The sequence below is a fragment of the Atractosteus spatula genome, chromosome 18 (genome assembly GCF_055471065.1).
Source record: "Atractosteus spatula isolate fAtrSpa1 chromosome 18, fAtrSpa1.hap1, whole genome shotgun sequence".
Classification (NCBI taxonomy): Eukaryota; Metazoa; Chordata; class Actinopteri; order Semionotiformes; family Lepisosteidae; genus Atractosteus; species Atractosteus spatula.
The window spans coordinates 19,178,074-19,204,354 of NC_142723.1; the positions used below are offsets into that span (position 1 = coordinate 19,178,074).

Consider the following 26,281-nt stretch of genomic DNA (forward strand, 5'->3'; position numbering starts at 1 on the left):
TGTTGGAAAGTGTCTGCTCCACATGTAATAACCATGTAAAAGATGCGATTCCATTTCTTGGTATTAAGATTTTCAAAAATGTGATTTGTGATTTGATGTTCTCTACCTTAGTAAAATAAAAAAACACTTTATTCATGGTTGTTATTCGTCAAACACAGACAGAAGGAGGCCTAAAGGCTTCAGGTTGTAGAGCATCTAGTATTGATACCGATAGAGAATTATTTACAAAATTGAGCAGTGTAGGTGGTGTATGTTTCCCCTAATTTAATCTTTCAGGAAGTAGAGGGCATAGAGTTTTACTTGAATGTCATTTGGATGCTAGGACCCCCCCCCCCCCCAAACTTGCCAGCTTCCATGAAGTTCTCACGTGGTCTCTTACGGATAAACATACCCCCCATAGATGCACCATCTAGAATACAGAGAAATAACTTTGAGACATAAACCCGTGCTTTGAAAACTGGGTTTAAAATAGTATAATTGGGGTCAAGAAATTAACTGATGTGGATGACGAAATGTAGAATTAAGCAGATTTTGTGATTAGATATAATGTTTGTGTTAAGTCTGATAACAATACCTCGTAACCAAGGCTACCCCCTAGAGAGGTATGGCAGCGTGGGTGGCAGCGCTGGGACCCTGGGCCTGTTTCTCTCTGTGCGTGACAGCTCCTCAGCTGCAGCAGGAGTCCAAGTGTGCACAGATTTCTTGTTGGGTTTTGTTGTTTGAAGTTTCTGTTTGTATGGAGGAAGCAGTTGTGCCATCGCGTGGTCCGAGTTATAGCACGGGACGAGAGCTTCCGAAGAGCGCCTGCCTCCTGCCCGATTCGACGTCTAAAATCATCACAGAACCAGAGGAGCCGAACAGGAATGCACGTCTCTTCCGGTGAGGAGCCTCTGACACAGCCCCAAGTACTGGGTGTGCAGAAAGAATCCTATTCTACAGTTTCGGTGTGAAATGGCCTCCAGTTCTCGTAACATGATGGGTTTCTCTGGACTGCAGTCCCAGTGCACTCCGCTTTGGATATGCGGTGGTGTTTTCTACAATGGAAAACCCTTTGTTTGTACAGAATGGAGATGGCAGTCTGCATGTTTTAATAATCTAATGTGATCATGTACTACAGCTTAAACACTGAGCCAGGTGACGTTTGATTCTAAAAGATTTCTATATCATTTCAGCGGCGCCTTGTCTGCGGCAGCCCGGCAGCTCCTCCTCCCCTCCAGCTGAGACTCTTCCCTCTCCAGAGGTGGGTTAGTGTTCTCAGCTCATCTTCTCTCACACAGCTGCGGGGCAGAAGCACTACTTCCACTGGGCAGAGAGCAGACGGGCAGTGGGAAGGGCAGCCCTGTGTTTGGGGATCAGGGCTGTCCCTGCTGAGGGATGCTTTCCGAGCCAAAGCAACTGGCTGGGTTATGAACTTTATGGTGTGATCCAAATAAGACATAAAAAGACAGAGAATGCGAAAGAAATAGTATTGCATGCATCTAATCAAAATAGTCTCTTTCAGACCAAAAAAAGATTGAACAAAAACTTAGTTGCAACTCACACTGCACTACACTTTCTTCGAGGCTGACATTACCGATAGTTTGTGCCGTCTTCCTTTCAGTCTGCAGGGTGTGCATCTTTTTCCTCAGCTTCCTGCACGAGGAATCGGTTTCTCCTGCCCTGGTTTCACTCCTTTATATCTCACAATCTTCTGCAGCTCCTGGAGGCTGACATTTTTGCTGTTTCTGAAAAATTGCTGACTGGCTCATCAGCACAATTGCTGATTCAACTCACATGTTGCTTTAGCCTCTGTATCACAGAGATGTGTGCTTTTCTGGGTTGGATAGATCGATGGTGCTCAATGCGTGGTCTTTTAACTCCGGCTAGGTACGAGCACCTCACTCTCCACACGGCTTTCCGAGGCTCTGTCATCATGTGTGAGGATATTGTGTAGCTCGTGAAACAGTTCCCCCATTTGAGCCCTGGATTTACGGGGTACTTGAATACCTGAATCTTGCCGTCAGTCCTGATCACCTTGTTTTTGTTCTGCAAGGACAAGGCACCTCCCCAGCACTGAACACAAACTGATACTGGCGGGTTGATTGTGTTGTGGAAAAACGGGCTGTGGTGTGAGTTTGTGTCTGTGTGCCCTGTGGGGGTGAGGTATCCCCTGCAGCGCGAACAAACACGCAGACTCCACACAGACAGCACCCCCGGAATCAAACCCAGGGCCCCGGTGCTATGAGGCAGCGATGCTAACCACTGTGCCGCGGTGTTGCCCCCTTTGAAAATGTCTGACTTCTGTTTAATTTGAGGTCACAAGCTTATAAATGGTCTCACAACGTTTGTCTCGTCTCAGGTTTCTCTGACCAGTCCCAAGGACCTGTAGTCACTGACAGCTTCTGCAGTCTGACAGTTCATTTCAGTAGGCTGGAGGGATGGCGCAATTATCCTCAAATCAGTGAGTATTGTTTTGCTCTTGTAACATGAACCATCAAAGAGAAGTCAACAGACCATTCCGTGAAACTGTTCAGAATGGCCCGTGGTGATTTTCTGGGTCCTTTAGTAAGCTGACCAGGACTGTGTCATCGACACACTTTGTGAGAAGTCAGTCTATGTGTTTGCTCTTGTAATCATTCGTGAACAAAGTGTGTAAGAGAGAGAGAAGATTCAGCCCTGGGGTGATCCTTTTTTTCTATTTAACAACCTCAAACTGCAGGAGAGAAATGCTTCATTTCTAAGATGGAAATATAATCGGAAAGTATAATTAGCCATTTGTGTATATCATGTCAAAAAATGTGTTTTATATATAAAAAGAATTCAGTAGAGACATTTGCTTAATAAGGCAGTAGAATAAATGTTGGTGTGATGGTGCTCTCCAAAAAACTGATACAAATGGACAGAGAGACAAAGTGAGAAAGAAAATGTATAAATAACAGACATATATGCAGAATACAATACAGTGCTATAAAGTACAGTACCCTAGAGTGAAGATGGAAATCATTCATTCTAGTGCAGAAGAAGTGAATCTGCTCTCAGTGGTTTTCCTGTACAAGTGGAAAACGTTGTGAATTCTACATAATTCACAGGAAACAAAATAAACAACTCATTCACTCACCTGCTGTCCGTGGGCGTCTCTGCTCAAATTTGATTTTTTTTCAAGAGCACCGTGACCCAGAGCTCAGTAATCATTTCGCTACTGAGGATCATTCAGTTTTTAATGCTTTTCATTTTCACATCCTACTTGTTAATATTTCCTCTTAGATGAGAATATTCTCTTCGGCGTGTCTTTATTACTCTTCTCTTATTGCTCCTCTTGTCAGTAATCCGGTGTGAAAGCTCTCTCTGTCGGAATCAATGTCTTACCTCTCCGTCTTGTGTTTCAGGTCTCCTCTGGCTGCTGACCCTGCCGTCAGGACAGAACACATCCCGCACTGACCAGACTGCTGGGTTTACTGTACGTGACAATAAAGAGCTTGAGCAACACGTCTAATGTGATCTCTGTACGCTTCCCGGGGAGCAGAGATGATAAGGTCTGTGTCCATTCCCGAGTCTTTGCTAGAGGCCTGTTTAGTCCGTCACTGAAATGATTTTAGATAACTGTGAGTCGTGCCCCCTGAAAAATGAAATAGTGCAGCACAATGAGACTTCAAGCACAGATCTCATTAGCCCCTTCTGTGAATCGGTGTCTCGCAAGAGATCTTCCATCTCTTTGAAAGTTTCACAGCTTCGACCTCTAGATTAGAAATGACACCAATTGCACATGGGTCCAGCAACGTTCTATATGGTGCACATCACCATCGGGATGAAAAGCAAAAATCCCCAGTGGGAGTCCAGTCTTTCCCTGCTACGCAAACTGCTTTTCGTTAGGTGAGGTCGCAAGCTCTGAAATTTGATTTTTTTTTCAGGAGCACTGTGACCCAGAGCTCAATAATCATTTAGCTACTGAAGATCATTCAGTTTTTAATGCATTTCATTTTAACATCCTACTTGTTAGTATTTCCTCTTAGATGAGAATACTCTGGTACTTTTCCAACATGGGTCTCAATTGAGTGAGCTTTATTACAATAATTGAACAATACTTTCACCTCCACATAACGCTCATAGATTTTTCAAGGGGAGCTACGTTTCTTACATGTATCCTTTTGTAAGTTGATTCACAAAGCTTTCACCGCCTCCACTCCAATGAATCACTTTGTTTAGCAAGTGATCACGTGTAAGTTTAATTTGTTCCTGCAAGTAATGCCTTTTCCTTTTTCATCCCATTCAAGTCTCCGTCCTAGTTAAAGTCATTTTGATGTAGAACGACAGTGGTCCCGTTGAAAGGTTCAAGGTTTCACTGCGTTTGAGAGTGCAGATAAAGAAGATAATAGGAGAGGAAACTGGAAAAGCCGTGACTCTGTCATTCAATTCAATTCAATTTATTTTCATATAGCGCCTTTCACAACAAGGTTGCCCCAAGGCGCTTAACAATGCAAGTAAATATACATTTTGTGAATACAGAACTGAAGACAATGGAGGAAAGGAACCAAAGACTCCTCAGTAAGGAGAATAAAATCCTCTAGGGGTCCAAGGTCAGCTGGCTGCCCAACCCCTTTGGGCATGCTAACATTAGATCATTAAAAAAAAAAGAAATAAATGAATGCGGGTATTAATCCATCCATCCATCACGTCGTCTGTATGTCAGTACCCCATGCAGGTCTCTGCAGACCAGCAGAATCCTCCTAAACGATAGCTGTATCCACGATGCCCCTCTGGGATCCATGGCACTGATGCAGCATTCAAGTCACATGGTGCCCAGCCCATGACAGACAGGCCTCTGAAACCATGCTGTGTACAGTATTTCTCCTCTGCAGCATCCCTGCGAGGCAGGACAGGTGCCTGACCTCTGAGAGCCTTGTAAGTAAGTAGAAGGATTTTGAAGTCCGCCCTGTACCTGATAGGAAGCCAATGAAGAGAGATAAGTATGGGGGTTATGTGGTCATACTTTCTGCTCCAAGTAACAATTCTAGCTGCTGCATTCTGTAAGTATTCAAACTCTTTGCTGTGACAAATCTAACATACTTTAGGCAGACAAAATGACCTTAAAAAGCCACGTGATTTTTGAGTAGTCTGTCTGTGTGTAGTAACAGTGGTTCACATTATTTCAGAACGTATACTCCCGTCTCTGTAACTTTCCTCAGTCAGCTAGTGAACATTCTGTATTTACACCACGAATGCGCTACCTTGTCTTGCGCGCGGTCACGCTGGCCGACCACAAGCACGGGCAGGAGCAGGGAAGACGAGGCCGCTCTGTAGTGCCCCTGTGGCTCTCCAGCAGAGGGGAGCACTTTGCTCAACAGCCCCGAGCCGAAGGACCCGGTAATAAAGCTGAAAATCTGGCCAGTCCTCCAGTCTCCCTGGGGCGCTGAGGAGTATTTCATCTGACGCTGAGGTTCCTGTAACTCAACACAAAATTGAACACGGCGAATTATGAGTTTGTGAAGAAGTGACAGCGGTACAATGTCAACCAGGAGGTTAACCTGCAGGAAAGAATGAATTGAATCTCTGATATTCAAGCACGCAGTGTGACGTCCACTGTCTATTCAAATCTACTCTGCAAGTCTTACAATACTTTTTCACATACCGTCTCCCGGTTATTGTTTTGTGAGGGCTTGAACTGTTTCTCGGTAGAAATAAGACCGATAACTCACTGCTCCAGGATGCACACTATCGTCGATGAAACCTGTGGTGTAAGCAAGCGAAAAGAGACAGATCCTTCTAAAACACAGAGGCCATCAGGAGGGCAGAAACACTCTGCAACAGGTAGGAGCTGTGGAGCCGTGATTCCCCCGAGCCAGAGCCCTCGTCCTCCCTCGACAGCGAACTGAGCTCCAGCGACTGGAGCAGCTACCTGCCGTCGTGGGACCTCCTGCAGATTGGGAATGGGTAAGGCAATTCGACACGAGCCCATTCCTCTTCCCACTGCCTACACTCCTATAACAAATAGTTTCAGGGTGTTCAAGTACAGGATAAAGAGATTACAGGTGTTCCCAATTGGCTGAGGATACAACTGTCTCTCTGAGAGAGAGCGCAGAGGTGGACAAAGCAATTAAGTGTGTTTACAAGTCATTTCCTCTGTATCTGGTCTTTCTTTACATATCAGAAAAGTGAATTGGTGGCTGTTGGAAAGTGTCTGCTCCACATGTAATAACCATGTAAAAGATGCGATTCCATTTCTTGGTATTAAGATTTTCAAAAATGTGATTTGTGATTTGATGTTCTCTACCTTAGTAAAATAAAAAAACACTTTATTCATGGTTGTTATTCGTCAAACACAGACAGAAGGAGGCCTAAAGGCTTCAGGTTGTAGAGCATCTAGTATTGATACCGATAGAGAATTATTTACAAAATTGAGCAGTGTAGGTGGTGTATGTTTCCCCTAATTTAATCTTTCAGGAAGTAGAGGGCATAGAGTTTTACTTGAATGTCATTTGGATGCTAGGACCCCCCCCAAACTTGCCAGCTTCCATGAAGTTCTCACGTGGTCTCTTACGGATAAACATACCCCCCATAGATGCACCATCTAGAATACAGAGAAATAACTTTGAGACATAAACCCGTGCTTTGAAAACTGGGTTTAAAATAGTATAATTGGGGTCAAGAAATTAACTGATGTGGATGACGAAATGTAGAATTAAGCAGATTTTGTGATTAGATATAATGTTTGTGTTAAGTCTGATAACAATACCTCGTAACCAAGGCTACCCCCTAGAGAGGTATGGCAGCGTGGGTGGCAGCGCTGGGACCCTGGGCCTGTTTCTCTCTGTGCGTGACAGCTCCTCAGCTGCAGCAGGAGTCCAAGTGTGCACAGATTTCTTGTTGGGTTTTGTTGTTTGAAGTTTCTGTTTGTATGGAGGAAGCAGTTGTGCCATCGCGTGGTCCGAGTTATAGCACGGGACGAGAGCTTCCGAAGAGCGCCTGCCTCCTGCCCGATTCGACGTCTAAAATCATCACAGAACCAGAGGAGCCGAACAGGAATGCACGTCTCTTCCGGTGAGGAGCCTCTGACACAGCCCCAAGTACTGGGTGTGCAGAAAGAATCCTATTCTACAGTTTCGGTGTGAAATGGCCTCCAGTTCTCGTAACATGATGGGTTTCTCTGGACTGCAGTCCCAGTGCACTCCGCTTTGGATATGCGGTGGTGTTTTCTACAATGGAAAACCCTTTGTTTGTACAGAATGGAGATGGCAGTCTGCATGTTTTAATAATCTAATGTGATCATGTACTACAGCTTAAACACTGAGCCAGGTGACGTTTGATTCTAAAAGATTTCTATATCATTTCAGCGGCGCCTTGTCTGCGGCAGCCCGGCAGCTCCTCCTCCCCTCCAGCTGAGACTCTTCCCTCTCCAGAGGTGGGTTAGTGTTCTCAGCTCATCTTCTCTCACACAGCTGCGGGGCAGAAGCACTACTTCCACTGGGCAGAGAGCAGACGGGCAGTGGGAAGGGCAGCCCTGTGTTTGGGGATCAGGGCTGTCCCTGCTGAGGGATGCTTTCCGAGCCAAAGCAACTGGCTGGGTTATGAACTTTATGGTGTGATCCAAATAAGACATAAAAAGACAGAGAATGCGAAAGAAATAGTATTGCATGCATCTAATCAAAATAGTCTCTTTCAGACCAAAAAAAGATTGAACAAAAACTTAGTTGCAACTCACACTGCACTACACTTTCTTCGAGGCTGACATTACCGATAGTTTGTGCCGTCTTCCTTTCAGTCTGCAGGGTGTGCATCTTTTTCCTCAGCTTCCTGCACGAGGAATCGGTTTCTCCTGCCCTGGTTTCACTCCTTTATATCTCACAATCTTCTGCAGCTCCTGGAGGCTGACATTTTTGCTGTTTCTGAAAAATTGCTGACTGGCTCATCAGCACAATTGCTGATTCAACTCACATGTTGCTTTAGCCTCTGTATCACAGAGATGTGTGCTTTTCTGGGTTGGATAGATCGATGGTGCTCAATGCGTGGTCTTTTAACTCCGGCTAGGTACGAGCACCTCACTCTCCACACGGCTTTCCGAGGCTCTGTCATCATGTGTGAGGATATTGTGTAGCTCGTGAAACAGTTCCCCCATTTGAGCCCTGGATTTACTGGGTACTTGAATACCTGAATCTTGCCGTCAGTCCTGATCACCTTGTTTTTGTTCTGCAAGGACAAGGCACCTCCCCAGCACTGAACACAAACTGATACTGGCGGGTTGATTGTGTTGTGGAAAAACGGGCTGTGGTGTGAGTTTGTGTCTGTGTGCCCTGTGGGGGTGAGGTATCCCCTGCAGCGCGAACAAACACGCAGACTCCACACAGACAGCACCCCCGGAATCAAACCCAGGGCCCCGGTGCTATGAGGCAGCGATGCTAACCACTGTGCCGCGGTGTTGCCCCCTTTGAAAATGTCTGACTTCTGTTTAATTTGAGGTCACAAGCTTATAAATGGTCTCACAACGTTTGTCTCGTCTCAGGTTTCTCTGACCAGTCCCAAGGACCTGTAGTCACTGACAGCTTCTGCAGTCTGACAGTTCATTTCAGTAGGCTGGAGGGATGGCGCAATTATCCTCAAATCAGTGAGTATTGTTTTGCTCTTGTAACATGAACCATCAAAGAGAAGTCAACAGACCATTCCGTGAAACTGTTCAGAATGGCCCGTGGTGATTTTCTGGGTCCTTTAGTAAGCTGACCAGGACTGTGTCATCGACACACTTTGTGAGAAGTCAGTCTATGTGTTTGCTCTTGTAATCATTCGTGAACAAAGTGTGTAAGAGAGAGAGAAGATTCAGCCCTGGGGTGATCCTTTTTTTCTATTTAACAACCTCAAACTGCAGGAGAGAAATGCTTCATTTCTAAGATGGAAATATAATCGGAAAGTATAATTAGCCATTTGTGTATATCATGTCAAAAAATGTGTTTTATATATAAAAAGAATTCAGTAGAGACATTTGCTTAATAAGGCAGTAGAATAAATGTTGGTGTGATGGTGCTCTCCAAAAAACTGATACAAATGGACAGAGAGACAAAGTGAGAAAGAAAATGTATAAATAACAGACATATATGCAGAATACAATACAGTGCTATAAAGTACAGTACCCTAGAGTGAAGATGGAAATCATTCATTCTAGTGCAGAAGAAGTGAATCTGCTCTCAGTGGGTTTCCTGTACAAGTGGAAAACGTTGTGAATTCTACATAATTCACAGGAAACAAAATAAACAACTCATTCACTCACCTGCTGTCCGTGGGCGTCTCTGCTCAAATTTGATTTTTTTTCAAGAGCACCGTGACCCAGAGCTCAGTAATCATTTCGCTACTGAGGATCATTCAGTTTTTAATGCTTTTCATTTTCACATCCTACTTGTTAATATTTCCTCTTAGATGAGAATATTCTCTTCGGCGTGTCTTTATAACTCTTCTCTTATTGCTCCTCTTGTCAGTAATCCGGTGTGAAAGCTCTCTCTGTCGGAATCAATGTCTTACCTCTCCGTCTTGTGTTTCAGGTCTCCTCTGGCTGCTGACCCTGCCGTCAGGACAGAACACATCCCGCACTGACCAGACTGCTGGGTTTACTGTACGTGACAATAAAGAGCTTGAGCAACACGTCTAATGTGATCTCTGTACGCTTCCCGGGGAGCAGAGATGATAAGGTCTGTGTCCATTCCCGAGTCTTTGCTAGAGGCCTGTTTAGTCCGTCACTGAAATGATTTTAGATAACTGTGAGTCGTGCCCCCTGAAAAATGAAATAGTGCAGCACAATGAGACTTCAAGCACAGATCTCATTAGCCCCTTCTGTGAATCGGTGTCTCGCAAGAGATCTTCCATCTCTTTGAAAGTTTCACAGCTTCGACCTCTAGATTAGAAATGACACCAATTGCACATGGGTCCAGCAACGTTCTATATGGTGCACATCACCATCGGGATGAAAAGCAAAAATCCCCAGTGGGAGTCCAGTCTTTCCCTGCTACGCAAACTGCTTTTCGTTAGGTGAGGTCGCAAGCTCTGAAATTTGATTTTTTTTTCAGGAGCACTGTGACCCAGAGCTCAATAATCATTTAGCTACTGAAGATCATTCAGTTTTTAATGCATTTCATTTTAACATCCTACTTGTTAGTATTTCCTCTTAGATGAGAATACTCTGGTACTTTTCCAACATGGGTCTCAATTGAGTGAGCTTTATTACAATAATTGAACAATACTTTCACCTCCACATAACACTCATAGATTTTTCAAGGGGAGCTACGTTTCTTACATGTATCCTTTTGTAAGTTGATTCACAAAGCTTTCACCGCCTCCACTCCAATGAATCACTTTGTTTAGCAAGTGATCACGTGTAAGTTTAATTTGTTCCTGCAAGTAATGCCTTTTCCTTTTTCATCCCATTCAAGTCTCCGTCCTAGTTAGTCATTTTGATGTAGAACGACAGTGGTCCCGTTGAAAGGTTCAAGGTTTCACTGCGTTTGAGAGTGCAGATAAAGAAGATAATAGGAGAGGAAACTGGAAAAGCCGTGACTCTGTCATTCAATTCAATTCAATTTATTTTCATATAGCGCCTTTCACAACAAGGTTGCCCCAAGGCGCTTAACAATGCAAGTAAATATACATTTTGTGAATACAGAACTGAAGACAATGGAGGAAAGGAACCAAAGACTCCTCAGTAAGGAGAATAAAATCCTCTAGGGGTCCAAGGTCAGCTGGCTGCCCAACCCCTTTGGGCATGCTAACATTAGATCATTAAAAAAAAAAGAAATAAATGAATGCGGGTATTAATCCATCCATCCATCACGTCGTCTGTATGTCAGTACCCCATGCAGGTCTCTGCAGACCAGCAGAATCCTCCTAAACGATAGCTGTATCCACGATGCCCCTCTGGGATCCATGGCACTGATGCAGCATTCAAGTCACATGGTGCCCAGCCCATGACAGACAGGCCTCTGAAACCATGCTCTGTACAGTATTTCTCCTCTGCAGCATCCCTGCGAGGCAGGACAGGTGCCTGACCTCTGAGAGCCTTGTAAGTAAGTAGAAGGATTTTGAAGTCTGCCCTGTACCTGATAGGAAGCCAATGAAGAGAGATAAGTATGGGGGTTATGTGGTCATACTTTCTGCTCCAAGTAACAATTCTAGCTGCTGCATTCTGTAACTATTCAAACTCTTTGCTGTGACAAATCTAACATACTTTAGGCAGACAAAATGACCTTAAAAAGCCACGTGATTTTTGAGTAGTCTGTGTGTAGTAACAGTGGTTCACATTATTTCAGAACGTATACTCCCGTCTCTGTAACTTTCCTCAGTCAGCTAGTGAACATTCTGTATTTACACCACGAATGCGCTACCTTGTCTTTCGTGCGGTCACGCTGGCCGACCACAAGCACGGGCAGGAGCAGGGAAGACGAGGCCGCTCTGTAGTGCCCCTGTGGCTCTCCAGCAGAGGGGAGCACTTTGCTCAACAGCCCCGAGCCGAAGGACCCGGTAATAAAGCTGAAAATCTGGCCAGTCCTCCAGTCTCCCTGGGGCGCTGAGGAGTATTTCATCTGACGCTGAGGTTCCTGTAACTCAACACAAAATTGAACACGGCGAATTATGAGTTTGTGAAGAAGTGACAGCGGTACAATGTCAACCAGGAGGTTAACCTGCAGGAAAGAATGAATTGAATCTCTGATATTCAAGCACGCAGTGTGACGTCCACTGTCTATTCAAATCTACTCTGCAAGTCTTACAATACTTCTTCATATACCGTCTCCCGGTTATTGTTTTGTGAGGGCTTGAACTGTTTCTCGGTAGAAATAAGACCGATAACTCACTGCTCCAGGATGCACACTATCGTCGATGAAACCTGTGGTGTAAGCAAGCGAAAAGAGACAGATCCTTCTAAAACACAGAGGCCATCAGGAGGGCAGAAACACTCTGCAACAGGTAGGAGCTGTGGAGCCGTGATTCCCCCGAGCCAGAGCCCTCGTCCTCCCTCGACAGCGAACTGAGCTCCAGCGACTGGAGCAGCTACCTGCCGTCGTGGGACCTCCTGCAGATTGGGAATGGGTAAGGCAATTCGACACGAGCCCATTCCTCTTCCCACTGCCTACACTCCTATAACAAATAGTTTCAGGGTGTTCAAGTACAGGATAAAGAGATTACAGGTGTTCCCAATTGGCTGAGGATACAACTGTCTCTCTGAGAGAGAGCGCAGAGGTGGACAAAGCAATTAAGTGTGTTTACAAGTCATTTCCTCTGTATCTGGTCTTTCTTTACATATCAGAAAAGTGAATTGGTGGCTGTTGGAAAGTGTCTGCTCCACATGTAATAACCATGTAAAAGATGCGATTCCATTTCTTGGTATTAAGATTTTCAAAAATGTGATTTGTGATTTGATGTTCTCTACCTTAGTAAAATAAAAAAACACTTTATTCATGGTTGTTATTCGTCAAACACAGACAGAAGGAGGCCTAAAGGCTTCAGGTTGTAGAGCATCTAGTATTGATACCGATAGAGAATTATTTACAAAATTGAGCAGTGTAGGTGGTGTATGTTTCCCCTAATTTAATCTTTCAGGAAGTAGAGGGCATAGAGTTTTACTTGAATGTCATTTGGATGCTAGGACCCCCCCCCCCCCAAACTTGCCAGCTTCCACGAAGTTCTCACGTGGTCTCTTACGGATAAACATACCCCCCATAGATGCACCATCTAGAATACAGAGAAATAACTTTGAGACATAAACCCGTGCTTTGAAAACTGGGTTTAAAATAGTATAATTGGGGTCAAGAAATTAACTGATGTGGATGACGAAATGTAGAATTAAGCAGATTTTGTGATTAGATATAATGTTTGTGTTAAGTCTGATAACAATACCTCGTAACCAAGGCTACCCCCTAGAGAGGTATGGCAGCGTGGGTGGCAGCGCTGGGACCCTGGGCCTGTTTCTCTCTGTGCGTGACAGCTCCTCAGCTGCAGCAGGAGTCCAAGTGTGCACAGATTTCTTGTTGGGTTTTGTTGTTTGAAGTTTCTGTTTGTATGGAGGAAGCAGTTGTGCCATCGCGTGGTCCGAGTTATAGCACGGGACGAGAGCTTCCGAAGAGCGCCTGCCTCCTGCCCGATTCGACGTCTAAAATCATCACAGAACCAGAGGAGCCGAACAGGAATGCACGTCTCTTCCGGTGAGGAGCCTCTGACACAGCCCCAAGTACTGGGTGTGCAGAAAGAATCCTATTCTACAGTTTCGGTGTGAAATGGCCTCCAGTTCTTGTTACATGATGGGTTTCTCTGGACTGCAGTCCCAGTGCACTCCGCTTTGGATATGCGGTGGTGTTTTCTACAATGGAAAACCCTTTGTTTGTACAGAATGGAGATGGCAGTCTGCATGTTTTAATAATCTAATGTGATCATGTACTACAGCTTAAACACTGAGCCAGGTGACGTTTGGTTCTAAAAGATTTCTATATCATTTCAGCGGCGCCTTGTCTGCGGCAGCCCGGCAGCTCCTCCTCCCCTCCAGCTGAGACTCTTCCCTCTCCAGAGGTGGGTTAGTGTTCTCAGCTCATCTTCTCTCACACAGCTGCGGGGCAGAAGCACTACTTCCACTGGGCAGAGAGCAGACGGGCAGTGGGAAGGGCAGCCCTGTGTTTGGGGATCAGGGCTGTCCCTGCTGAGGGATGCTTTCCGAGCCAAAGCAACTGGCTGGGTTATGAACTTTATGCTGTGATCTAAATAAGACATAAAAAGACAGAGAATGAGAAAGAAATAGTATTGCATGCATCTAATCAAAATAGTCTCTTTCAGACCAAAAAAATATTGAACAAAAACTTAGTTGCAACTCACACTGCACTACACTTTCTTCGAGGCTGACATTACCGATAGTTTGTGCCGTCTTCCTTTCAGTCTGCAGGGTGTGCATCTTTTTCCTCAGCTTCCTGCACGAGGAATCGGTTTCTCCTGCCCTGGTTTCACTCCTTTATATCTCACAATCTTCTGCAGCTCCTGGAGGCTGACATTTTTGCTGTTTCTGAAAAATTGCTGACTGGCTCATCAGCACAATTGCTGATTCAACTCACATGTTGCTTTAGCCTCTGTATCACAGAGATGTGTGCTTTTCTGGGTTGGATAGATCGATGGTGCTCAATGCGTGGTCTTTTAACTCCGGCTAGGTACGAGCACCTCACTCTCCACACGGCTTTCCGAGGCTCTGTCATCATGTGTGAGGATATTGTGTAGCTCGTGAAACAGTTCCCCCATTTGAGCCCTGGATTTACGGGGTACTTGAATACCTGAATCTTGCCGTCAGTCCTGATCACCTTGTTTTTGTTCTGCAAGGACAAGGCACCTCCCCAGCACTGAACACAAACTGATACTGGCGGGTTGATTGTGTTGTGGAAAAACGGGCTGTGGTGTGAGTTTGTGTCTGTGTGCCCTGTGGGGGTGAGGTATCCCCTGCAGCGCGAACAAACACGCAGACTCCACACAGACAGCACCCCCGGAATCAAACCCAGGGCCCCGGTGCTATGAGGCAGCGATGCTAACCACTGTGCCGCGGTGTTGCCCCCTTTGAAAATGTCTGACTTCTGTTTAATTTGAGGTCACAAGCTTATAAATGGTCTCACAACGTTTGTCTCGTCTCAGGTTTCTCTGACCAGTCCCAAGGACCTGTAGTCACTGACAGCTTCTGCAGTCTGACAGTTCATTTCAGTAGGCTGGAGGGATGGCGCAATTATCCTCAAATCAGTGAGTATTGTTTTGCTCTTGTAACATGAACCATCAAAGAGAAGTCAACAGACCATTCCGTGAAACTGTTCAGAATGGCCCGTGGTGATTTTCTGGGTCCTTTAGTAAGCTGACCAGGACTGTGTCATCGACACACTTTGTGAGAAGTCAGTCTATGTGTTTGCTCTTGTAATCATTCGTGAACAAAGTGTGTAAGAGAGAGAGAAGATTCAGCCCTGGGGTGATCCTTTTTTTCTATTTAACAACCTCAAACTGCAGGAGAGAAATGCTTCATTTCTAAGATGGAAATATAATCGGAAAGTATAATTAGCCATTTGTGTATATCATGTCAAAAAATGTGTTTTATATATAAAAAGAATTCAGTAGAGACATTTGCTTAATAAGGCAGTAGAATAAATGTTGGTGTGATGGTGCTCTCCAAAAAACTGATACAAATGGACAGAGAGACAAAGTGAGAAAGAAAATGTATAAATAACAGACATATATGCAGAATACAATACAGTGCTATAAAGTACAGTACCCTAGAGTGAAGATGGAAATCATTCATTCTAGTGCAGAAGAAGTGAATCTGCTCTCAGTGGTTTTCCTGTACAAGTGGAAAACGTTGTGAATTCTACATAATTCACAGGAAACAAAATAAACAACTCATTCACTCACCTGCTGTCCGTGGGCGTCTCTGCTCAAATTTGATTTTTTTTCAAGAGCACCGTGACCCAGAGCTCAGTAATCATTTCGCTACTGAGGATCATTCAGTTTTTAATGCTTTTCATTTTCACATCCTACTTGTTAATATTTCCTCTTAGATGAGAATATTCTCTTCGGCGTGTCTTTATTACTCTTCTCTTATTGCTCCTCTTGTCAGTAATCCGGTGTGAAAGCTCTCTCTGTCGGAATCAATGTCTTACCTCTCCGTCTTGTGTTTCAGGTCTCCTCTGGCTGCTGACCCTGCCGTCAGGACAGAACACATCCCGCACTGACCAGACTGCTGGGTTTACTGTACGTGACAATAAAGAGCTTGAGCAACACGTCTAATGTGATCTCTGTACGCTTCCCGGGGAGCAGAGATGATAAGGTCTGTGTCCATTCCCGAGTCTTTGCTAGAGGCCTGTTTAGTCCGTCACTGAAATGATTTTAGATAACTGTGAGTCGTGCCCCCTGAAAAATGAAATAGTGCAGCACAATGAGACTTCAAGCACAGATCTCATTAGCCCCTTCTGTGAATCGGTGTCTCGCAAGAGATCTTCCATCTCTTTGAAAGTTTCACAGCTTCGACCTCTAGATTAGAAATGACACCAATTGCACATGGGTCCAGCAACGTTCTATATGGTGCACATCACCATCGGGATGAAAAGCAAAAATCCCCAGTGGGAGTCCAGTCTTTCCCTGCTACGCAAACTGCTTTTCGTTAGGTGAGGTCGCAAGCTCTGAAATTTGATTTTTTTTTCAGGAGCACTGTGACCCAGAGCTCAATAATCATTTAGCTACTGAAGATCATTCAGTTTTTAATGCATTTCATTTTAACATCCTACTTGTTAGTATTTCCTCTTAGATGAGAATACTCTGGTACTTTTCCAACATGGGTCTCAATTGAGTGAGCTTTATTACAATAATTGAACAATACTTTCACCTCCACATAACACTCATAGATTTTTCAAGGGGAGCTACGTTTCTTACATGTATCCTTTTGTAAGTTGATTCACAAAGCTTTCACCGCCTCCACTCCAATGAATCACTTTGTTTAGCAAGTGATCACGTGTAAGTTTAATTTGTTCCTGCAAGTAATGCCTTTTCCTTTTTCATCCCATTCAAGTCTCCGTCCTAGTTAGTCATTTTGATGTAGAACGACAGTGGTCCCGTTGAAAGGTTCAAGGTTTCACTGCGTTTGAGAGTGCAGATAAAGAAGATAATAGGAGAGGAAACTGGAAAAGCCGTGACTCTGTCATTCAATTCAATTCAATTTATTTTCATATAGCGCCTTTCACAACAAGGTTGCCCCAAGGCGCTTAACAATGCAAGTAAATATACATTTTGTGAATACAGAACTGAAGACAATGGAGGAAAGGAACCAAAGACTCCTCAGTAAGGAGAATAAAATCCTCTAGGGGTCCAAGGTCAGCTGGCTGCCCAACCCCTTTGGGCATGCTAACATTAGATCATTAAAAAAAAAAGAAATAAATGAATGCGGGTATTAATCCATCCATCCATCACGTCGTCTGTATGTCAGTACCCCATGCAGGTCTCTGCAGACCAGCAGAATCCTCCTAAACGATAGCTGTATCCACGATGCCCCTCTGGGATCCATGGCACTGATGCAGCATTCAAGTCACATGGTGCCCAGCCCATGACAGACAGGCCTCTGAAACCATGCTGTGTACAGTATTTCTCCTCTGCAGCATCCCTGCGAGGCAGGACAGGTGCCTGACCTCTGAGAGCCTTGTAAGTAAGTAGAAGGATTTTGAAGTCTGCCCTGTACCTGATAGGAAGCCAATGAAGAGAGATAAGTATGGGGGTTATGTGGTCATACTTTCTGCTCCAAGTAACAATTCTAGCTGCTGCATTCTGTAACTATTCAAACTCTTTGCTGTGACAAATCTAACATACTTTAGGCAGACAAAATGACCTTAAAAAGCCACGTGATTTTTGAGTAGTCTGTGTGTAGTAACAGTGGTTCACATTATTTCAGAACGTATACTCCCGTCTCTGTAACTTTCCTCAGTCAGCAAGTGAACATTCTGTATTTACACCACGAATGCGCTACCTTGTCTTTCGTGCGGTCACGCTGGCCGACCACAAGCACGGGCAGGAGCAGGGAAGACGAGGCCGCTCTGTAGTGCCCCTGTGGCTCTCCAGCAGAGGGGAGCACTTTGCTCAACAGCCCCGAGCCGAAGGACCCGGTAATAAAGCTGAAAATCTGGCCAGTCCTCCAGTCTCCCTGGGGCGCTGAGGAGTATTTCATCTGACGCTGAGGTTCCTGTAACTCAACACAAAATTGAACACGGCGAATTATGAGTTTGTGAAGAAGTGACAGCGGTACAATGTCAACCAGGAGGTTAACCTGCAGGAAAGAATGAATTGAATCTCTGATATTCAAGCACGCAGTGTGACGTCCACTGTCTATTCAAATCTACTCTGCAAGTCTTACAATACTTCTTCATATACCGTCTCCCGGTTATTGTTTTGTGAGGGCTTGAACTGTTTCTCGGTAGAAATAAGACCGATAACTCACTGCTCCAGGATGCACACTATCGTCGATGAAACCTGTGGTGTAAGCAAGCGAAAAGAGACAGATCCTTCTAAAACACAGAGGCCATCAGGAGGGCAGAAACACTCTGCAACAGGTAGGAGCTGTGGAGCTGTGATTCCCCCGAGCCAGAGCCCTCGTCCTCCCTCGACAGCGAACTGAGCTCCAGCGACTGGAGCAGCTACCTGCCGTCGTGGGACCTCCTGCAGATTGGGAATGGGTAAGGCAATTCGACACGAGCCCATTCCTCTTCCCACTGCCTACACTCCTATAACAAATAGTTTCAGGGTGTTCAAGTACAGGATAAAGAGATTACAGGTGTTCCCAATTGGCTGAGGATACAACTGTCTCTCTGAGAGAGAGCGCAGAGGTGGACAAAGCAATTAAGTGTGTTTACAAGTCATTTCCTCTGTATCTGGTCTTTCTTTACATATCAGAAAAGTGAATTGGTGGCTGTTGGAAAGTGTCTGCTCCACATGTAATAACCATGTAAAAGATGCGATTCCATTTCTTGGTATTAAGATTTTCAAAAATGTGATTTGTGATTTGATGTTCTCTACCTTAGTAAAATAAAAAAACACTTTATTCATGGTTGTTATTCGTCAAACACAGACAGAAGGAGGCCTAAAGGCTTCAGGTTGTAGAGCATCTAGTATTGATACCGATAGAGAATTATTTACAAAATTGAGCAGTGTAGGTGGTGTATGTTTCCCCTAATTTAATCTTTCAGGAAGTAGAGGGCATAGAGTTTTACTTGAATGTCATTTGGATGCTAGGACCCCCCCCCCCCAAACTTGCCAGCTTCCACGAAGTTCTCACGTGGTCTCTTACGGATAAACATACCCCCCATAGATGCACCATCTAGAATACAGAGAAATAACTTTGAGACATAAACCCGTGCTTTGAAAACTGGGTTTAAAATAGTATAATTGGGGTCAAGAAATTAACTGATGTGGATGACGAAATGTAGAATTAAGCAGATTTTGTGATTAGATATAATGTTTGTGTTAAGTCTGATAACAATACCTCGTAACCAAGGCTACCCCCTAGAGAGGTATGGCAGCGTGGGTGGCAGCGCTGGGACCCTGGGCCTGTTTCTCTCTGTGCGTGACAGCTCCTCAGCTGCAGCAGGAGTCCAAGTGTGCACAGATTTCTTGTTGGGTTTTGTTGTTTGAAGTTTCTGTTTGTATGGAGGAAGCAGTTGTGCCATCGCGTGGTCCGAGTTATAGCACGGGACGAGAGCTTCCGAAGAGCGCCTGCCTCCTGCCCGATTCGACGTCTAAAATCATCACAGAACCAGAGGAGCCGAACAGGAATGCACGTCTCTTCCGGTGAGGAGCCTCTGACACAGCCCCAAGTACTGGGTGTGCAGAAAGAATCCTATTCTACAGTTTCGGTGTGAAATGGCCTCCAGTTCTTGTTACATGATGGGTTTCTCTGGACTGCAGTCCCAGTGCACTCCGCTTTGGATATGCGGTGGTGTTTTCTACAATGGAAAACCCTTTGTTTGTACAGAATGGAGATGGCAGTCTGCATGTTTTAATAATCTAATGTGATCATGTACTACAGCTTAAACACTGAGCCAGGTGACGTTTGGTTCTAAAAGATTTCTATATCATTTCAGCGGCGCCTTGTCTGCGGCAGCCCGGCAGCTCCTCCTCCCCTCCAGCTGAGACTCTTCCCTCTCCAGAGGTGGGTTAGTGTTCTCAGCTCATCTTCTCTCACACAGCTGCGGGGCAGAAGCACTACTTCCACTGGGCAGAGAGCAGACGGGCAGTGGGAAGGGCAGCCCTGTGTTTGGGGATCAGGGCTGTCCCTGCTGAGGGATGCTTTCCGAGCCAAAGCAACTGGCTGGGTTATGAACTTTATGCTGTGATCTAAATAAGACATAAAAAGACAGAGAATGAGAAAGAAATAGTATTGCATGCATCTAATCAAAATAGTCTCTTTCAGACCAAAAAAAGATTGAACAAAAACTTAGTTGCAACTCACACTGCACTACACTTTCTTCGAGGCTGACATTACCGATAGTTTGTGCCGTCTTCCTTTCAGTCTGCAGGGTGTGCATCTTTTTCCTCAGCTTCCTGCACGAGGAATCGGTTTCTCCTGCCCTGGTTTCACTCCTTTATATCTCACAATCTTCTGCAGCTCCTGGAGGCTGACATTTTTGCTGTTTCTGAAAAATTGCTGACTGGCTCATCAGCACAATTGCTGATTCAACTCACATGTTGCTTTAGCCTCTGTATCACAGAGATGTGTGCTTTTCTGGGTTGGATAGATCGATGGTGCTCAATGCGTGGTCTTTTAACTCCGGCTAGGTACGAGCACCTCACTCTCCACACGGCTTTCCGAGGCTCTGTCATCATGTGTGAGGATATTGTGTAGCTCGTGAAACAGTTCCCCCATTTGAGCCCTGGATTTACGGGGTACTTGAATACCTGAATCTTGCCGTCAGTCCTGATCACCTTGTTTTTGTTCTGCAAGGACAAGGCACCTCCCCAGCACTGAACACAAACTGATACTGGCGGGTTGATTGTGTTGTGGAAAAACGGGCTGTGGTGTGAGTTTGTGTCTGTGTGCCCTGTGGGGGTGAGGTATCCCCTGCAGCGCGAACAAACACGCAGACTCCACACAGACAGCACCCCCGGAATCAAACCCAGGGCCCCGGTGCTATGAGGCAGCGATGCTAACCACTGTGCCGCGGTGTTGCCCCCTTTGAAAATGTCTGACTTCTGTTTAATTTGAGGTCACAAGCTTATAAATGGTCTCACAACGTTTGTCTCGTCTCAGGTTTCTCTGACCAGTCCCAAGGACCTGTAGTCACTGACAGCTTCTGCAGTCTGACAGTTCATTTCAGTAGGCTGGAGGGATGGCGCAATTATCCTCAAATCAGTGAGTATTGTTTTGCTCTTGTAACATGAACCATCAAAGAGAAGTCAACAGACCATTCCGTGAAACTGTTCAGAATGGCCCGTGGTGATTTTCTGGGTCCTTTAGTAAGCTGACCAGGACTGTGTCATCGACACACTTTGTGAGAAGTCAGTCTATGTGTTTGCTCTTGTAATCATTCGTGAACAAAGTGTGTAAGAGAGGGAGAAGATTCAGCCCTGGGGTGATCCAGTTTTCTATTTAACAACCTCAAACTGCAGGAGAGAAATGCTTCATTTCTAAGATGGAAATATAATCGGAAAGTATAATTAGCCGTTTGTGTATATCATGTCAAAAATATATGTTTTATATATAAAAAGAATTTAGTAGAGACATTTGCTTAATAAGGCAGTAGAATAAATGTTGGTGTGATGGTGCTCTCCAAAAAACTGATACAAATGGACAGAGAGACAAAGTGAGAAAGAAAATGTATAAATAACAGACATATATGCAGAATACAATACAGTGCTATAAAGTACAGTACCCTAGATTGAAGATGGAAATCATTCATTCTAGTGCAGAAGAAGTGAATCTGCTCTCAGTGGTTTTCCTGTACAAATGGAAAACGTTGTGAATTCTACACAATTCACAGGAAACAAAATAAACAACTCATTCACTCACCTGCTGTCCGTGGGCGTCTCTGCTCAAATTTGATTTTTTTTCAAGAGCACCGTGACCCAGAGCTCAGTAATCATTTCGCTACTGAAGATCATTCAGTTTTTAATGCTTTTCATTTTAACATCCTACTTGTTAATATTTCCTCTTAGATGAGAATATTCTCTTCGGCGTGTCTTTATTACTCTTCTCTTATTGCTCCTCTTGTCAGTAATCCGGTGTGAAAGCTCTCTCTGTCGGAATCAATGTCTTACCTCTCCGTCTTGTGTTTCAGGTCTCCTCTGGCTGCTGACCCTGCCGTCAGGACAGAACACATCCCGCACTGACCAGACTGCTGGGTTTACTGTACGTGACAATAAAGAGCTTGAGCAACACGTCTAATGTGATCTCTGTACGCTTCCCGGGGAGCAGAGATGATAAGGTCTGTGTCCGTTCCCGAGTCTTTGCTAGAGGCCTGTTTAGTCCGTCACTGAAATGATTTTAGATAACTGTGAGTCGTGCCCCCTGAAAAATGAAATAGTGCAGCACAATGAGACTTCAAGCACAGATCTCATTAGCCCCTTCTGTGAATCGGTGTCTCGCAAGAGATCTTCCATCTCTTTGAAAGTTTCACAGCTTCGACCTCTAGATTAGAAATGACACCAATTGCACATGGGTCCAGCAACGTTCTATATGGTGCACATCACCATCGGGATGAAAAGCAAAAATCCCCAGTGGGAGTCCAGTCTTTCCCTGCTACGCAAACTGCTTTTCGTTAGGTGAGGTCGCAAGCTCTGAAATTTGATTTTTTTTTCAGGAGCACTGTGACCCAGAGCTCAATAATCATTTAGCTACTGAAGATCATTCAGTTTTTAATGCATTTCATTTTAACATCCTACTTGTTAGTATTTCCTCTTAGATGAGAATACTCTGGTACTTTTCCAACATGGGTCTCAATTGAGTGAGCTTTATTACAATAATTGAACAATACTTTCACCTCCACATAACACTCATAGATTTTTCAAGGGGAGCTACGTTTCTTACATGTATCCTTTTGTAAGTTGATTCACAAAGCTTTCACTGCCTCCACTCCAATGAATCACTTTGTTTAGCAAGTGATCACGTGTAAGTTTAATTTGTTCCTGCAAGTAATGCCTTTTCCTTTTTCATCCCATTCAAGTCTCCGTCCTAGTTAAAGTCATTTTGATGTAGAACGACAGTGGTCCCGTTGAAAGGTTCAAGGTTTCACTGCGTTTGAGAGTGCAGATAAAGAAGATAATAGGAGAGGAAACTGGAAAAGCCGTGACTCTGTCATTCAATTCAATTCAATTTATTTTCATATAGCGCCTTTCACAACAAGGTTGCCCCAAGGCGCTTAACAATGCAAGTAAATATACATTTTGTGAATACAGAACTGAAGACAATGGAGGAAAGGAACCAAAGACTCCTCAGTAAGGAGAATAAAATCCTCTAGGGGTCCAAGGTCAGCTGGCTGCCCAACCCCTTTGGGCATGCTAACATTAGATCATTAAAAAAAAAAGAAATAAATGAATGCGGGTATTAATCCATCCATCCATCACGTCGTCTGTATGTCAGTACCCCATGCAGGTCTCTGCAGACCAGCAGAATCCTCCTAAACGATAGCTGTATCCACGATGCCCCTCTGGGATCCATGGCACTGATGCAGCATTCAAGTCACATGGTGCCCAGCCCATGACAGACAGGCCTCTGAAACCATGCTGTGTACAGTATTTCTCCTCTGCAGCATCCCTGCGAGGCAGGACAGGTGCCTGACCTCTGAGAGCCTTGTAAGTAAGTAGAAGGATTTTGAAGTCCGCCCTGTACCTGATAGGAAGCCAATGAAGAGAGATAAGTATGGGGGTTATGTGGTCATACTTTCTGCTCCAAGTAACAATTCTAGCTGCTGCATTCTGTAAGTATTCAAACTCTTTGCTGTGACAAATCTAACATACTTTAGGCAGACAAAATGACCTTAAAAAGCCACGTGATTTTTGAGTAGTCTGTGTGTAGTAACAGTGGTTCACATTATTTCAGAACGTATACTCCCGTCTCTGTAACTTTCCTCAGTCAGCTAGTGAACATTCTGTATTTACACCACGAATGCGCTACCTTGTCTTGCGCGCGGTCACGCTGGCCGACCACAAGCACGGGCAGGAGCAGGGAAGACGAGGCCGCTCTGTAGTGCCCCTGTGGCTCTCCAGCAGAGGGGAGCACTTTGCTCAACAGCCCCGAGCCGAAGGACCCGGTAATAAAGCTGAAAATCTGGCCAGTCCTCCAGTCTGCCTGGGGCGCTGAGGAGTATTTCATCTGACGCTGAGGTTCCTGTAACTCAACACAAAATTGAACACGGCGAATTATGAGTTTGTGAAGAAGTGACAGCGGTACAATGTCAACCAGGAGGTTAACCTGCAGGAAAGAATGAATTGAATCTCTGATATTCAAGCACGCAGTGTGACGTCCACTGTCTATTCAAATCTACTCTGCAAGTCTTACAATACTTTTTCATATACCGTCTCCCGGTTATTGTTTTGTGAGGGCTTGAACTGTTTCTCGGTAGAAATAAGACCGATAACTCACTGCTCCAGGATGCACACTATCGTCGATGAAACCTGTGGTGTAAGCAAGCGAAAAGAGACAGATCCTTCTAAAACACAGAGGCCATCAGGAGAGCAGAAACACTCTGCAACAGGTAGGAGCTGTGGAGCCGTGATTCCCCCGAGCCAGAGCCCTCGTCCTCCCTCGACAGCGAACTGAGCTCCAGCGACTGGAGCAGCTACCTGCCGTCGTGGGACCTCCTGCAGATTGGGAATGGGTAAGGCAATTCGACACGAGCCCATTCCTCTTCCCACTGCCTACACTCCTATAACAAATAGTTTCAGAGTGTTCAAGTACAGGATAAAGAGATTACAGGTGTTCCCAATTGGCTGATGATACAACTCTCTCTCTGAGAAAGCGCACAGAGGTGGACAATGCAATTAAATGCGTTTACAAGTCATTTCCTCTGTATCTGGTCTTTCTTTACATATCAGAAAAGTGAACTGGTGGCTGTTGGAAAGCGTCTGCTCCATACGTAATATACATGTAAAAGATGTGATGAAATATCTTGGTATTAAGAATTTCAAAAATCGAAAAAGAGATGTGATTTGATGTTCTTTACCACTGTAAAATAACAAAAAATATATTCATGGTTGTTATTTGTCAAACACAGGCATAAGGAGACCTAAATGCTACAGGGTTTAGAGCATCTAATACTGATACCGATAGAGTATTATTTACAAAATTAAGCAAAGTAGGTGGTGTATGTTTCCCCTAATTTAATCATTCAGGAACTAGCAGGTATAGACTTTTTACTTGAATGTCATTTGGATGCTGGAAACCCCCCTGAAACTTGCATACCTCCCATAGATACATCATCTAGAATACAGAGAAAAAATAAACCCGTGTTTTGAAAACTGGGTTTAAAATAGTATAAGCGGGGTCAACAAATTAACTGGTGTGGATGATGAAATGTAGAATCAAGCAGATTTTCTGAATAGATATAATGTTTGTGATAAGTCTGATAACAATCCGTCTTAACCAGAGCTATTCCTAGAGAGGTATTGATGCTTTTAAGAAACTAACAGTAGCCCATCAGAAACTATGGAAGAATTTACAACCTTTATTAGACTACAAGGAAAACAATTTAGTTATACTTGTACTAATAAATACTTAAGATACCTCTTGCAATCTCACAATATCTTGTCAAACTATTTTGGAGCACGTCTTTGGGGAAACTGAGTGGAATAAAACATGACTATTGTCAAACACATTTTGTATGAATAATAAGTTTAAGGCGTCATTACAAAATTGTACATTGAATCGACCCGGTAAAGATACATAGTGTGCATAGATTTAAAAGTAATATAGATGAGAATTGTCTTTTTCAAAGCAGCCCAGAAACCTTACATTTGTTTTTGTTTTGTCCTGTTGTTAAAACACTGAATTGATCGGCACAATTGTGTAAAGAAGGTTTCTAATTCTGACATTTATTGGTGAGAAATAGATGTTATTTTACTGCTCAATACTGCTGAACCGAATATAAAATATCATTTATCACTGACTTAATCATTATACTGTTATGATATGTATAAATAGCCTAAAGATAAGAAATAATCGAAAATTTAATAATTAGACCGTATGTCGTAATAGCAGATTGTACTTCTCGCCTAATTTATGTGGTCGAGCAACACCACAATCGCCATACAATCCGTCCGTTCTCATGCTCTGACTTTCAGGTTCGGCAGTGGAATGGATTCCAGGGCAAACTCGTTCTTGTTTGATTATCCGTGTGAAATCTCGCCTAATATAACAGGTAGGCTCACGCACTGAAATGATCGTTACTATCTCTTCATTACGATCTCATTTTCGAAGCCTTTTCTTTCCTTGGTAGAAGTAAGGCGCTTCCAAATGGAAAGAAGTCACATCTGAAACACATGAGGGCACGTCTCCAAACTATTTCTAAATGTCCCAACATGAAAGCTGTGCGTACCTTATCTTTATCGGCCTGTATAATGTACCCCGGTGATCTGTAATGTACTCTTGTGTGCATTGAATAGCATTTTTACTATTGCAATATAAATGTTACAGAAGAAAAAAACACAATAAGGTCGAATTAATCAACAACGTGAGATGACTCGCCAGTAAAGTAACTCTCCAGCGACGTCTGGAGTTCAATAACTCTCTGCCCTGCAATACGGTTTTCCAGGAGTCCGCAGTGCTTGACGAACAGAGAGCGGAACCACAGCATCC

General features: G+C 44.2%; 2 long non-coding RNA genes across 2 annotated transcripts; one reads left to right on the top strand and one right to left on the bottom strand.

Moving 5' to 3' along the window:
• Nucleotides 1-2,338: 2,338 nt before the first annotated feature.
• Nucleotides 2,339-3,467, top strand: LOC148818779 (uncharacterized). The gene is made up of 2 exons (XR_016094400.1): nucleotides 2,339-2,440; nucleotides 3,366-3,467. It is a non-coding gene; the product is annotated as an uncharacterized LOC148818779 (long non-coding RNA).
• A 19,667-nt stretch (nucleotides 3,468-23,134) lies between these two features.
• Nucleotides 23,135-26,230, bottom strand: LOC148818780 (uncharacterized). The gene is made up of 3 exons (XR_016094459.1): nucleotides 26,022-26,230; nucleotides 23,603-23,815; nucleotides 23,135-23,317 (listed from the first exon to the last, which is right to left on the bottom strand). It is a non-coding gene; the product is annotated as an uncharacterized LOC148818780 (long non-coding RNA).
• Between the last annotated feature and the right edge of the window lie 51 nt (nucleotides 26,231-26,281).